A 15,022-nucleotide genomic window follows, 5' to 3' on the forward strand; every position below is an offset into this window, starting at 1 on the left:
CAAAAAGAATAAGAAAATAAAAAAACATAAATAAAAATTGAGTAAATGTTAGAAAATACTATATAGTGAAAATAAAATAGACATACAAAAATAATATAAAATATAAAGATTATGAGACCAGAGAGATAGTAGAGAAGGTAAAGTGTTGTTATCCTGGGCACTGCATAAAGTCCTGTGAGCCATTCCAGCAGTGATCCCTGAGCACAGAACCAAGAGTACACCCTGAGACCCTGAGCAATGCTGGATATGGACCAAAAAAAAAAAACATTAACAACAGCAACAATAACAACAAAGCAAGAGATCAATATAAATTCATGAAAAATTTAGGTAAACTAAGAAAGACAAAGAGAAAACCTTAATAAAGAGGATTAGAAATGGAAAAGGACTTATAGGATATCCTATAAAGACTCATAAAAGGCTACCAAGAACATCTTTCCGTGGAAAGAAATGAGTAACCTGAAATTCATAGATACATTCTGATAATTATATAATGTTGCCACACTGAATCAGCAGAAACTGAACACCTTTAGTAATATGAGACTAATACCCAAGTAGAAACAAGGGCCAGGGGAATTAGACCACGGTTGGAAGCCTGCTTCTAGTGCTTGGAGGGAAGGCAGATGGGATAGAGAAGGGACCATTATGACAATGATAGTTGGAAATGATCACTCTGGATAAGAACTGCATTCTAAAGGTAAGCAAAGGAATGGATAAGAAAACCTCTCAGTGTCAGTACTGCAAACCATAATGTCCTAAAGAGGAAGGAGGGAGGGAGGGAGGGAGGGAGGGAGGAGGGAGAGAGGAAGAGAGGAAGGAAGGGAGGGAGAAGGAAAGTGCCTACCATAGAGACAGGCTGGATGGGGGTGTAGCAGGAGGGGAAAAGGGGGACACTGGTAGTAGAAAGTGTACATGGTAGAGGGATGATATTATATTATTGAAACCCAATTATGAAAAAGCCTTGGAACTGTCTATCTCACAGTGATTCAATAAATAATAAACAATAGTAATATTGTCTACCAAAAGAAATATGCACCTCTATCTTCACTGAGAACTCTTTTTTTTGGGGGGGGGGGGGAGCTCACCACCTAGCAGTGCTCAGGGTGCCTGGAGGGTTTTCCCAGTTTTTACTGGGTTAGATTGGTGATACAATGTGAGGACTTTAAAATACAATGCTCTTTAGGCCCTATGGTGCTGGAGAATTCCCGGGCTACCCCATTAATGACCAGGGGATCTTCGAGATCATGCTCAGTAGAGCTACACAAGGTGGTGTTTTGGGGTCAAGAGATTGAACCATGGTTAGCTGTTTGAGCCTTAATCCCTGAACTATTTCTCCAGTCCACATTGCAGCACATATTATAATCAAAAAAGAAACAGACCTAAATGTTAACTCATGGATGATTGGATAAAGATTATATATATATATATATATATATATATATATATATATACGTATATATACATTGAAATACTAGTAAGCTATGAAAAGACATAAAGTTTCCACTTAAGACAACAAGGATGGAAGTTGAGAGTATTAGGTTTAAAAAATTAAATCAGATAGAGAATGGGCACTGGTAGAGGGATGGGTACTCGACCATTGTATAACTGAAACCCAAGCACGACAGTTTGTAAGTCTACAGCTGTACCTCATGGTGTTTCACTAATAATATATATATATATATATCAAATATATACAAATATTAAAATAAATAAATCAGAAAGAAAAAGACAAATACTCTATGATTTCACTCACAGGGCAATACAGAAAAATGAAGCAAAGAAAGAGACAATGTAAAAATAAAATTGTTGAATTCTAACAGCAGAACTAAGTTACTATGGATTTGGTGTGGAAGCAAATAGTAGAGGATATTCAAGGTGATGTGCTGAAGAGTTATTTGTATTTTAGTGGTGAGCCTGCTGCAATATATACTCAAGGTGTAAACATGCATTACCTAAAACATACCATGATGCAAACTGATGTAAACCCAGTTTTTTAAAAGATGAAGGGTGGATGAGGAATAGGAAAGTACAAGTGCCAGCTGGACATGTTGAATTCACTTTAAATGCAAAGTGATTTGTTTATTGCTATGCATTGCAAAATATCTAGATATCCTGGAATCCACAGATTAAATATTGCTCATATCCCAAAATCATGAAAGCCAAAATAATACCTCTATATATTTTTAAAACTCTTCCCAAAAGTTTTTGTAATCTTTTCCTAGTATTCTTCCTGAGTTATATATCTCTCTACATGTCCAACTTTTAAAAAATTTTGGTGGGGAGCACTCCCAGTGGTGCTTAGGGATTCATTACTCTGAGCTCATGAATCACTTTTGGTGGGCTTGGAAGACCATATTGAGTGCTAGGTATTGAACCTGAGTCAGCCGAGTGTGAGGCAAATACCTTACTATACTATCTCACTGGTCCCTGCTTGCCCAACTTTTAATTCTACAACCCAGTTCTAAATGCATGTCTCACTGTTCTATTTCATTCAAGCCCAGAAAGCACATTTTTGCCCTCTATATTCTAAACTTTTATCTGTCTATACAGTGTATTTGGGCATCATCTTGAAAGAAACAACCCCCAAATCCTAAATTATTATAATCTTTCTGACTGTTCATTAAGAATGATTATTTCTACACCCACAGAAAGCTAATGATTCATATAGTCTTAATGAGAAAAAATATTAATACTGATTCAATCAAATACAGTGTCAAAAAGGTGCTAGGAGAAAAATATTTTATCCTAGAGAAAAAATGATTTGAAAATTAATTATTCATCTTTTATGGCAGAAACAATCTGTGATTTCTAAAACTAATCACAATTATAATTGTGTTTTTGAAGTACATTGGCAAATAACTGGTGAATCATCTAGAAGCAAGGAAAGTATTTTCCCTTGGAAGCAAATCATAACATATAGAAGAAGATGAATCTTCTGGTTCTCTTAAATATTTTTCATTGATCGCAGAGATAGTACAGATAAACTACAAGTTACACAGATAGTACTATGTAATACATATAATCCACAAGTTATACAAATAGTACTGTACTGATAGTACAAGGTAAACACTTAGATTGTAGCCTACTCTGAATCTCTGGCACTGCATATCAGGTAAAACCTAAAGACAATCAGAAGTGACCTTTTAGCACAAAGACAGGAGTAATCTGAGCACCGTAAGATGTGCCTTTCAAAGATATATGATTTGTCTAGAGATATAGTACAGGATTTTAGATACTTGCCCTGCATGTAGCCACCCTGGTTCTATTCCTGATGATACATACAGCCACCACACCAAACATCATGAGGAATGATCTCTAAGCACTTCCAAATGTGTCCACCAAACCCACAAATTTATGATTATTATTATCAAAGAAACGTGATTTGCAATAGCATTAATGGTTAAGTCTTTGGCACTACTACCGCCAAAGTCCCAAAGCTTCTCAACCTTTATCTTGTTCCTGTCTGTATCTGCTGCTTTAGAGATCTCACATTACTAATCTTTAGAAATACATCATAGACATGGCTTACTTTGATTAAAAAAAAACATTTCTATTAAAAAATCCTAACTCATTTATCTATCCAAAAATCGCATTTATATTTACCTTTTATAAAGTATTTTATTGAATAAAATTAAGTTATCTAGTTTCATTTTGCGCTAAAACTAATTCTTTTTTAAAGTTATAAAATCTTGAGATTCTCATGAATAATCTAATATTATCCTTGTTTAACCATGTCTGTGATGATAGTTGTATATCCAATCAAACATCTAAAGTAACCAACTAGCTCCAAAATAGATTTCTTGTTTACAAAACACTGGCTGGTTGCAAGAAACACAGAGTGGGGGAAAGTTATGCTTTGGCTACTGAGAACAATCCAGTCTCAGTGTTAATGACACTATGTCAGCCCATAAATTACAATGGCTAACACTAGAACATTAACACCATCTTAAAACATGCTCGTAAGCAAGCCAGCGTGGCAAAATGAGGTCATGGAGAAACTTAAAGCTATTTTAGGAAATATCCTCAATACCAATATAGCTCCTCTGACACCACCTGCTTTCATTTGGAGGACTGTATATTTAACTCCCCCAACAACAAATGGGCTCAAACCCAGTGCTGACTCTACAGTCCACTTCAGAATAAATGCTGTCCTGTTGTTAAGTGTTGACCTTTAGATGAGACATTTAAATCCCCCTGCCAACATTCTCCACCTTCTGCTTAATTGGCACATAATAAAAGATGTAACTGAGAGAACATTCAATAGTGGTCATACTTGCTTACATATTATTATAGTCATAATGCATGCAATTTATTTGTATGTAAAATAGAGTTGGACAAAAAGATTCAAATTACTCTTCCTATGAGAATCATGGTAGTACCAAGAAAGCAACTGGTATTAACATTAGCATTTTTCTTATTATTTCCATGAACTAAACTTCCCTTATAATGAAGTCAAGAATGCTTATCTTAGTTTCTTAGATGAATAGCTGTTTCTATATGTGACGTTTTCCAATACTCTCCATAAAAAAAATGAATTCTTGTCAAAGATTTTTCAAAATCACAATTCCCAAGTACGGAACGTTGGTAAAATTTGATCTTCAAAGTCTTGAAAGTACCCTTAGTATTTGATTTGAAAGAATTTTATATTATATGCAATCTGAAATATAAATTACTGGCATTATCCTTTGGAATGGAAAAGAATTGGTGGATAAACTCAGAAACAAAAGATTTTTAACACAGTTATTTCAAATAATAATTCTTTTTTGCTATATTTCATAAATATTTCTATATTCTGGGCTGGAGAGATAGCACAGCGGGTAGGGCGTTCGCCTTACACGCGGCCAACATGGCCGACCCGAGTTCGATTCCTCCGCCCCTCTCGGAGAGCCCGGCAAGCTACCGAGAGTATTCGATATGCCAGACACAGTAACAACAAAGTCTCCAATGGAGACGTTACTGGGCCCGCTCGAGCAAATCGACGATCAACGGGATGGCCTTTACTTTACTTTACTTTACTTTCTATATTCTGGGATATGAATATGTACTATTCTTTATAGGCATATAGTATTTTAAATATATTTTCTTAAATGTATACTTATTGTGTGGTCAAAACTACACTGCTACTGTGAATAATGCTTCAATGAACATAGGAGTGAAGATGTTTTCTCTGTATTGTGTTTTGGGACCCTTGGAATATGTTCTCAGAAATGGAATTGGCAGGTCATATGGAAGCTCAGCTTCTAATTTTTTGAGAAATGTTCATATTATCTTCCAAAAAGACTGAACCAACTCAAGTGCTAAAGAACAAATGAATGGAGAAGAAGATATAGTACATAAGCACAATGGAATACTACTTGGCCATAAGGAATAATGAAGTCATGCAATTTGTTGAGACATAGATGGATCTGGAAAATATTATGCTAAGTGAAATGGGTCAGAGGGAGAGGGATAGATACAGAATGTTCTCACACATCACTTGATCACTTGACATCCCATTACTCATCAATTTGCTTGAGCGGGTGCCAGTAACATCTCCGTTTGTCCCTGTCATTGTGCTAATGTAGCCCAATGGCATTTGCTCGTTCTAGGAACATGAACAGCCGCAAACCAATCATTCAGAGTCTTGATGAAGGAGTCTGACCATTTCGTAGGTGGGCAGCCATGCGATCTTTTGATGTCTTGTGGAATCCAGTTGGTAATGGCCCTAGTCCAGCCGTCATCTCCAAATCTCATTACGTGTCCAGCCTATCTGATTTCCATGCCTTGGCAAATGAGACAGCATCCCTGATTCTCGACCATCTATGGAGATCGGAATTCCAGATTCTTTCTCTCATTTGAGTGAAGCATGATACTCCAAACATAGCTCTTTCAATTCCTCTTTGGGAGACCCAAAGGGTTTTCATCCTGTTTTTGTAAGGCCCAGTTCTCTGAGGCATATGTTAATGCAGGAAGAACAGTAGAATCGAAAAAATGTGCCTGGAGCCGGAGTTTCTTTGTCTTCTTAACTACGTCTTCAATGCTCTTGAGGCATTCCAAGGTGTTCTCTTCTTCCTGCGCAACTCAGTTGCCAGGTCATTCTTCATGTTGACCTCTCGACCTAAGTATACATAACTATTGCATTCAGAGATGTTTGTCCCATTGAGATCAAATGCAGCATCAGGAATGAGACCATTTTTCATAAACATTGTCTTCATGAGATTCAGCTGTAGTCCAACCTTTCCACACTCACAGTTGAAGCTGTCCAGCATTTGTACCACTTGGCTGATGTTTAGTGTCATTAGAAGAATGTCATCAGCGAAGTGGAGGTGGTATAGTTGCCCACCATTTATCTTCATTGCTATTCCTTCCCATTCCAGTCATCTCATGACATTCTCGAGGATGGCACTGCAGAGTTTCAGTGAAATGGTATCACCCTGCCGAACCCCTCTTGAAGTCAATGATCACCTCCCTGTAGAATGGAGAGATCCTTGTAGTGAATCCGCAATACAGCTCTCGGAGGATCCTGATGTATTGAGTTTGAATGCCCTGTTTGGCTAGGCTTCGATGACCAATTCAGTCTCAACACAATCAAAGGCCTTCTTTAAATCAATGAACGTTAGACAGAGTGGCATCTTGAACTCTGGAGAAACCTCAATGAGCTTGGTTATTGAGTGCATATAGTCAATTGTGCTGAATCCTTTTTGGAAACCAGCTTGCTCCTTCATCTAGTGATCTGCCAATCCTATTCAGGAAGATTCAAGTGACATCTTCCAGAAGGGCAATAAAAAGATTATCCGTGACTTCTATTTTGATCTCTTCAATAACCACGTCCACCTTCCCAAATACCAAATTCCGCAGGGTGGATATGTCATTCCCAGTGTTCTCCCTTTCAAAATCCGACATGCCATTTCGTCAGTAAAGAAGTGAACAGTATCTGGCCCAGACAAGGTCAGACCTGAATACCTCAAGAACCTACCATCAGTACTCATCAGTACACTGGCTCGGCTCTTCACATGCTACCTGTCTGAACGCAAGGTTCTGTCCCAATGGAAAACCAGCAGGACTGTACTACTGTACAAGAAGGGAGACATCCACGACATTGGCAACTATCGCCTGATATGCCTGTTTTCTGTCGTCTACAAGCTGTTCTCACACATATGCAGGATATAAATAAATATAGTAGAGGAATAAGTAAAGCCCAAAGCCAATAGAAAGAACAAGAGAATTGACCCTTACTAGGAAGCTTGTCACATGGCTGAATGGGGCTAGGGGTGGGGCGGTGACACAGGTCTAGAAAGGAACCACTATGCCAATGATAAAGGGAAATCGTCACACTAAACCTGGATTAATTAGTTGCTGAAACAGGATGAAATGACATGTATGATAACCTATCAATAACAGTATTTTAAACACAGTGCCTAAAAGACAGAGGAAACAAAAGGAAAAAAGAGAAAAAAGGAAAAAAGATAAAGTACCTGTCATAAAGACAGGCTAGGGTGGGAGGAAAGTGAGAACACTGGTTTGTGAATTAGATGCTGGGGAAGGCATTGGTGCTGGAACATTGCATGCTTGAGACTCAATCACAAATAACTGCAACTTGTGATACAAGGGAGTTCAATAAAAAAAAAATTAAACTACACTGCTGATTTTCACATCTTTTTTCCACGCTCACCTAATACTGCATTATACTCACCAAAAGTCATAATAAATAGACTATGAATTTTTTAATATTAACATGTAAAAATGAATCTAGAGTCTTCCTTACAGCTGACACCAGCTTCTATAATAATAAAAAAGCAGTTCTCTAAATTAAACCAAAATTAATTGCTTACTTTCATTTTCAGCCAATATGCTAAGTAACACATAAGTAGGACAAACAATATATGGCTCTTAGCCCCAAAATTTCACACTATATCTTCATTGCACTTCCCATTTCTGGAGCTCTGTTTCATAGCAACATAAGCTTACTAACAAATACAAATTGTTATCACATATCCAAATTTTCATTTTTTCTAGCCCTGAACAGATGGATTGGTGAATGTAAGTAATCAACGCATGGCAACCACAGGCTAGTAATTTGGACTAAGGTTACCTATATCTATATCTAGTTATAGTCAGATGGGCTGGAGCGATAGCACAGCGGTAGGGCGTTTGCCTTACAAGCGGCCAACATGGCTGACCCGAGTTCGATTCCTCCGCCCCTCTTGGAGAGCCCAGCAAGCTACCGAGAGTATTCGATATGCCAAACACAGTAACAACAAAGTCTCCAATGGAGACGTTACTGGGCCCGCTCGAGATGTACTATATATCCACTTTATTATACACATATTATTAATAATTGCAAATGAGATATTATCACCTATATATTGAAAACATTATTTTTAATATTTAAAGACAAACTTTATATTTCAAAGATAGAATGTCTCAAGAAATCTATTTAACCAAAGAAGTTACCTTGATAAATATAATTGAACTTGATCCTATTTAGAATACTTTTTACTATTTTAGCTTATTTATACATGCTTATATATTTGTAGTGAGAAGAAATTCCCTTTAGCTATTACCAATTCCTCTTATTGTGCTACTTAGCAGTGTATTTCTACATACCCAGCCACCTTATCACTCAAGTTAAAGCAACATCAATTCCATCAATCCATCAGTGAATTTGAGTCCACTTCTACCTAGAACTTTTGTCCAAGAAGATGGCAATGTAATTTTGTTCTTCTTACATGATTTTTAAAAATGGGTCAAGGACTCTAAGTATTTATGTATAGATCAAATAGGACCATCATCTCCCTTTACTGAGATAGTTAATATTAGCACTGTCCTGTTGTTTATCAATTTTCTCGAGCTGGCCCAGTAACATCTCCATCATAAGATTTGTTACTGTGTTTGGCATATTGGCATATCACGGGTAGCTTGCCAGGCTTTGTCGTGCGGGCGAGACACTCTCTGTAGCTTGCCGGGCTCTCTGAGAGGGGTGGAGGAATCAAACCTGGCTCAGCGGGCTGGCTGCCTGCAAGGCAAACACCCTACCGCTGTGCTATTGCTCCAGCCCTAAATTTCATTAATAAAAATATCATTTTGTTAGATTTGGGGAAATAAGTTTAGTTATAATTATTTTAATAAATTTAAATTATGCTTGAACCATTTTCATTCATGTAATTTTTAATTCTAGTTACGTACAGAAATACCACTTCCTGAAAGTTTTAATGTAGACTGGAGATCTAAAGATCTTAATGTCAAAAGATATGAAAAAAAAATCAACCTGAATAAAGTATGTGTTATAGTGTAGATTGAAAAACTCAATTCACAAAATTATTGTTTTGTAATCTCTAGGTCAGTATACTTTAACTATGAAATCATGTCCATCTTCAGCACAGATAGAACCAATTCTTGATTTGACAGAGAAATCTAAAATTTTGATGAAATAATTTTAAAATTTTCTGGTACACATTCAGATGTTCTGAACATATAGTTTCTGGTTCTTTATTATTTCTTGAAGAAATGGTAAGTCTAAAAAACTTATTATGTGCACACTTTATCATGAAAATATTTTCATCGTAATTTATCTGCTCACTAGGCAGACTGAAAAATGATTCAATGTCCTAGAGAGAAACTTATATTTTTACTGAAATTTTATTATATGCAGTTCAGAGGTGACCTGAGATAGAAAACATTCTCTTAATATTTGCTGAATAAATATAAAAGAACTATACTTAACAAATAATAAGATATTATAAAGAAATTGGCACCCATATATGAAAGATGTATCCCAGAACAATAACAGCAAATTATGAAAAGGTTTTGATGTTTTAAAATGAAACAGAATAATTAAATCCCTATATCATAAGATGAAATCCCTAGCTTAATTAAATAACTGAATGCAGAGCCAGAAATATAACTCAAAAGACTGAGCAGATGATTCTATGTAGGAAAGTCTGATTCAGTGCCCAGGATAACAGTCGTTTGAGCACTGAAGAAAAGAACCTTTGAGTTCAAAGTTTAGGTACCTCCTAAGAATCATTAGATGTGGTCCAAAAAAAAAAAAAACCGAAATGAGAAACTAAAAGTATATCAAATAAAAACAAAAAATATATAAAATGAATTTTATTGTGAGGCATAAATATATACTCTTAATATTAGAAAAATAGGGAGGGATATATTAAAAAGACATGGACACATATGTGAAAAAGCACAACTTTTAGAGGAAATTTTTATTACGTTTAGGTAATACAAAATTTAAAATTTAATGCACCAACAGAATCAATTTACTTTAGAAAAACATATGTGAAACTAATAATCAAAAGTAACTGATGTTCAAAATATAACTTACAGACTAAAAGTTTAATATAAGCAACATTATAAAACTAGAGAAAATTACTTACATGAAAAGCAAAAGTAAAGAGAAATCTCTAGGACTAAAAATCACCTGAAAAAAATACCTTAACTTCCCAGTAATAAGAAAAAATTGAATTAAAACTATAGTGAGTTGCCATTGCAATATAATGAGGATAAAAATATTTCTAAAGAATGTGCTGGAGAGATAGTACAGCAGGTGAGATGTTTGAACTTGCACACAACCAACCCCTGGTTTAATTCCTGGTAGCTCAGAGGGTTCTCCAGGTGTTTCCAGTAACAATTTCTGGTCAAAGAACTCTATGAAAGCCCTGAGCACTCCTGGATGTGACCCCAAAACACACACACAAATCTATATTTAGATTAATATGATTAATAACTTTCTTTAATATGAGCCTGTTTAACACTGTTCATGATTGCTTATAATTTTAAAATTAAGGAATTGATGTTTAAGGGTTAAATTATAAAGGTCTTATGAAAATTGAAGATAACCAAAGGGTGGCTTGAGTTTACCTCCCCACCCCGAGCAGAGCCCCAGCAGCTGAAGACCTCCGGTTCCAGTCACAAGCATGCTTAACACCACTCTCCACACGTTCAGACAAGCCTCATGCATGAAGGAACTGGCAGAGGAACCCAGGTGTGTGGGACCCGGGGCTGAGATCTCCAAGTCTGCTCAGATTGAGACTGGGACCTCCTCCACCCAGATCCCCCATCTTCCAGTATGTAGTAGGCATTACACCCACCAACTGCCCCCGGAGTCATGTAATCCCATCAACAGCCAAGACCCAGAGACTATAAAACTCTGCTCCTGGAAGCGTACAGCTGCATTTGCGGCTGTGAGACATCTTATTATCTAGTTCTTACTCTGGAGAACCTGGCAGGCTACCAAAAGTATCCTGCCCACACTGCAGAGTCTGGCAAACTCCCCGTGGCTTGTTCAATATGCCAAAAACCAGTAACAATGATGGGTCTCATTCTCCTGACTCTGAAAGAGGCTCAAATGTGGAGCTTTTTAAAATCTCAGGGCTAGGACAAAGGAGACGTTACTGGGGCCTGCTCGAGACAATAGACGAACAACAGGATGACAGTGTTACAGTGACAGTGAACCAAAATAAATAGGGAACTGTAAAAAAACTATTTGATTTCAGAAATGGGCACAAAAAGAAATATTCTATTTAAAAGAAAATGAAAGGACACAATATTCAAAGAGATTAAAGTCTAAAACCAGAGTCAACAAGGAAAGGGTTGTGGAGAGCTCTTGGAGAATACAGACTGCAGGAAAATTTCCCATGGATTCTAAGTTGTGTTAAAAACTGAACTGTTTTTACATAGAAGTAAAAGCATGATGCATATAAAAAATCTAGGGGAGTAAAATAAATAAAAAGGCATGTTTTCTGAATAAAAACAAGGTTCTATGTAGAGGATGGACAAAGCTACTGTCACTGTCACTGTCCTCCAATTGTTCATCCATTTGCTCGAGCGGGCCAAGTAACATTGTGATACTTGTTACTGTGTTTGGCATATCGAATACATCATTGGTAGCTTGCCAGGCTTTGCCAGGTGGGTGAGATACTCTCAGTAGTTTGCCAGGCTCTCCGAGAGAGGTGGAAGAATCGAAATTTGGTCAGCTATGTTGGCTGCATGCAAGGCAAACACCTACCTTCTGTGCTTTTGCTCCAGCCCGGACAAAGCTAAACATAAGTAAAAGAAGGGCAGAATATATGAATCAAAAATGTTTATGACTGAGGGTACGATGCCACCAGCAGGTCAATTTGTACCTGGGAGGCGAGTGCATCAGCAGCCTGAAGGCACCGTCAGGCTTTCAGATACCCCAAAATTGCTGCTGTGCCTTTGGTCAGACCCCAAAAACTTGGGGCAAAGTTTACCAAGAAAGTAAACGGCCAAAAGTTAGGTATGTGGGAGACACACCCACAATCCACCTCTGGCTCAGAGGTATTGACCTCTCTGGTTCCTGATTGAACTGCTTAACGGTTATGATCCCAGAGACTCAGAAACGAATCTTGGAACCCAAAGGCTTTTGGCAGAAATCCGTCCTGTTCCTGCAGTAGGTTACTCATTTTGGGCCAATCCAGGTGGGAATAGGTTTTGTGTCTTGGCCTGTTCCCCTTGGCAACTGCAGTCTCATGGGAAGGAGGGGGCTGTACTAGCTGGTCCTTTTTGCCCTACCGAGGTCACGATTTGCCCCTCCATGAGTGGCTCTCTGGCACTGCCACGGCTCCAGAGGCTAGAGGACTTATTCCAGAGCCTGGCAGCTTGCAGCAGAAAAGTGAATGGACCATGCATTAAACTACTGCCCCAAGGTGGCTGCCACCTCAGAGCTTATTGAAAAGTCAGGTATGAGCCAGTGGTGACGGGGCAACTGCAGTCTCAGGGGAAGAAGGGGCGGTACCAGCTCGTCCTTCACGCCCTACTGAGGTCACGAGTTGCCCCCCCATGAGAAAGCCATTCGTGGGGGCAACTCATGACCTAGGTAGAGCGAGAAGGACAAGCCAGCACAGTCCCCTCCTTCCCATGAGGCCTCCTCTTCAATTATATAGCTGAGCCAGAGGTGGTTTGTGGGTGTGTCTACCACATACCTAATTTTTGGCTGTTTACTTTTTTGGTAAACTTGGCCCCAAGTTGCTGGGGTCTGACCAAAGGCACAGCAGCAATTTGGGGGTATCTAGAAGTATGAGGCATCATCAGGCTGCTGATGTACTTGCCTCACTCCAGTCATAAACATTTTTTTATTTTATTTTATGTAGGAGTACTACTATTTATTCAGCCACTAATTAGCTGAATTAATTGGGCATGAACTCCACCTTACTTTTTTTTCATAATTTTATTTATTTATTTTTCTTCTTATATTTATTTATTGAATCACTGTGGGAAAGGTTACTAAGCTTTCAGGTTTAAGTCTCAGTCATGCAATGATCAAACACTTTTCGCTTCACCAGTACTCATTTTTCACCACCAAGAACGCCAATATACTCCCCTTCCACCCCTCCCAATGCCTGTGAGGCAAATGATTTCCACTTAACTCTCCTCTACATTGATTACATTCATTATTTTGACAAAAGATGCACCATTATTGTTTAGAATCCCCCCCCCACACACACACCAACAATCAGAATTGCTAAAAAGGCATTGTGAAATACTTTGTTTTATATAGCTGGTTATGAGAATCATATAATCTTGTGTGACGGCAATAGCATTGTTCCTTTTAAATAGAAGTGCCCTATCTCTCTCCTGTCTCATTCTCTGTGACTGACCCCACTGGACAGAGGTTGAAGGAGTCATTTTGATTGGTCTTAGACAAATTCTCCCTATCCTTCACATATAATCAAAGACATTTATAAAGATTCAGCAAAAACTCACTGGAGAGATAGCTAGTCCCTTTTGCTGTCTCTCTTCTATCCAGGAAAAAATAAAACTTTCAGTGAAGGCTCATCCTTGTGTAAATTGCCTTTTTGTGATGTGTAGTCATAGAGCCAGAGAGGATACAAGGAATTCTTGTGCCTCTGTCACACTACCAGTTTTCATCTCTCATACTGAAAACATAACAATAAGGAAAACTATCAATAAGAAAATTGATATCACCAATTGAAAACCTTGAAGTGACATTAGAATTGTTTTCCACGTACTCCATAGTTCACTATAATAAAGAGAAGCCACTGAATAAAGTTAGAAAAACTATTGTTTATGCTTATTTTTATTGACATGGGAACAATTCTGAAAGTCTTGACTTTTGAGGGGCAAGTTACCTTAGTAACACTGCTTATTAGATTTTTTCATTGATAACTTATCTGTCTTTACAAATTTGATACAAATGTGTTACCAGTATCAGTAAATGAAAACACTGTTCATGTCATGAAAAGAAAACACAATGATAAAGAGAAAAGAGAGAAAAAATGCTATTAATTTTAATGTTACAAGAAATTAAAATTGTTTTGAAACATGAACACTGTTCTCAAATGGAGATGTGTTCCTTTACTTTCATTGCATTATTTGTGTTTTTTTTTATATTAATTTATTTATTTATTGAATCACCATGGGAAAGGTTACAAAGCTTTCAGGTTTAGGTCTCAGTCATGCAAATATCAAGCACATTTCCCTTTACCAAAACTTATTTTTTAAAAAATATGGAACGCTTCACTAATTTGCGTGTCATCCTTGTGCAGGGGCCATGCTAATCTTCTCTGTATCGTTCCAATTTTAGTATATGTGCTGCCGAAGCGAGCACTTCATTGCATTATTTGTGTTTTATTGCATTCTCTTGTCCTCTTGGAAAACTTCCATCTTTCACCCCAAATATACATAAGTAAAATGAACACATTTTCTTTTCAATTTTCTTATTGATAATTTTTTGTTGCTATGTTTTCATAATACTACTGAATAAAGACAAACATTTTTGCCACAAATGTAAAAATTAACTATTAAAATAATTATTTTGTGAAATTTGCTGACAAATTATGTCGTCTCTACAAAATTGAATAAGCATTTTTATAAAAATAAATTGTTTCGAATGAAAAAAATTAATTTCAGTATTATTCTTATCTAAAACTCCTAGAATTTTAGTCTCATAAAACTGGGCTCAATTCCAGAGCTACACATAAAATTCTTGCTATTTGATAGTGGTCCACAGACTGGCAGAATGACTTTTTTTTTCACAGACTTACAAACTTCC

The 15,022-nt window shown here is 37.2% G+C and overlaps 1 non-coding gene across 1 annotated transcript; it reads right to left on the reverse strand.

The window, feature by feature from the left end:
* Positions 1–14,471: 14,471 nt before the first annotated feature.
* LOC130042619 (U6 spliceosomal RNA) lies at positions 14,472–14,578 on the reverse strand. The gene has a single exon (XR_008795272.1). It is a non-coding gene; the product is annotated as a U6 spliceosomal RNA (small nuclear RNA).
* Between the last annotated feature and the right edge of the window lie 444 nt (positions 14,579–15,022).

This window comes from Sorex fumeus, unplaced genomic scaffold (genome assembly GCF_029834395.1).
Source record: "Sorex fumeus unplaced genomic scaffold, SorFum_2.1 ptg000106l, whole genome shotgun sequence".
In the NCBI taxonomy this organism is placed as follows: domain Eukaryota; kingdom Metazoa; phylum Chordata; class Mammalia; order Eulipotyphla; family Soricidae; genus Sorex; species Sorex fumeus.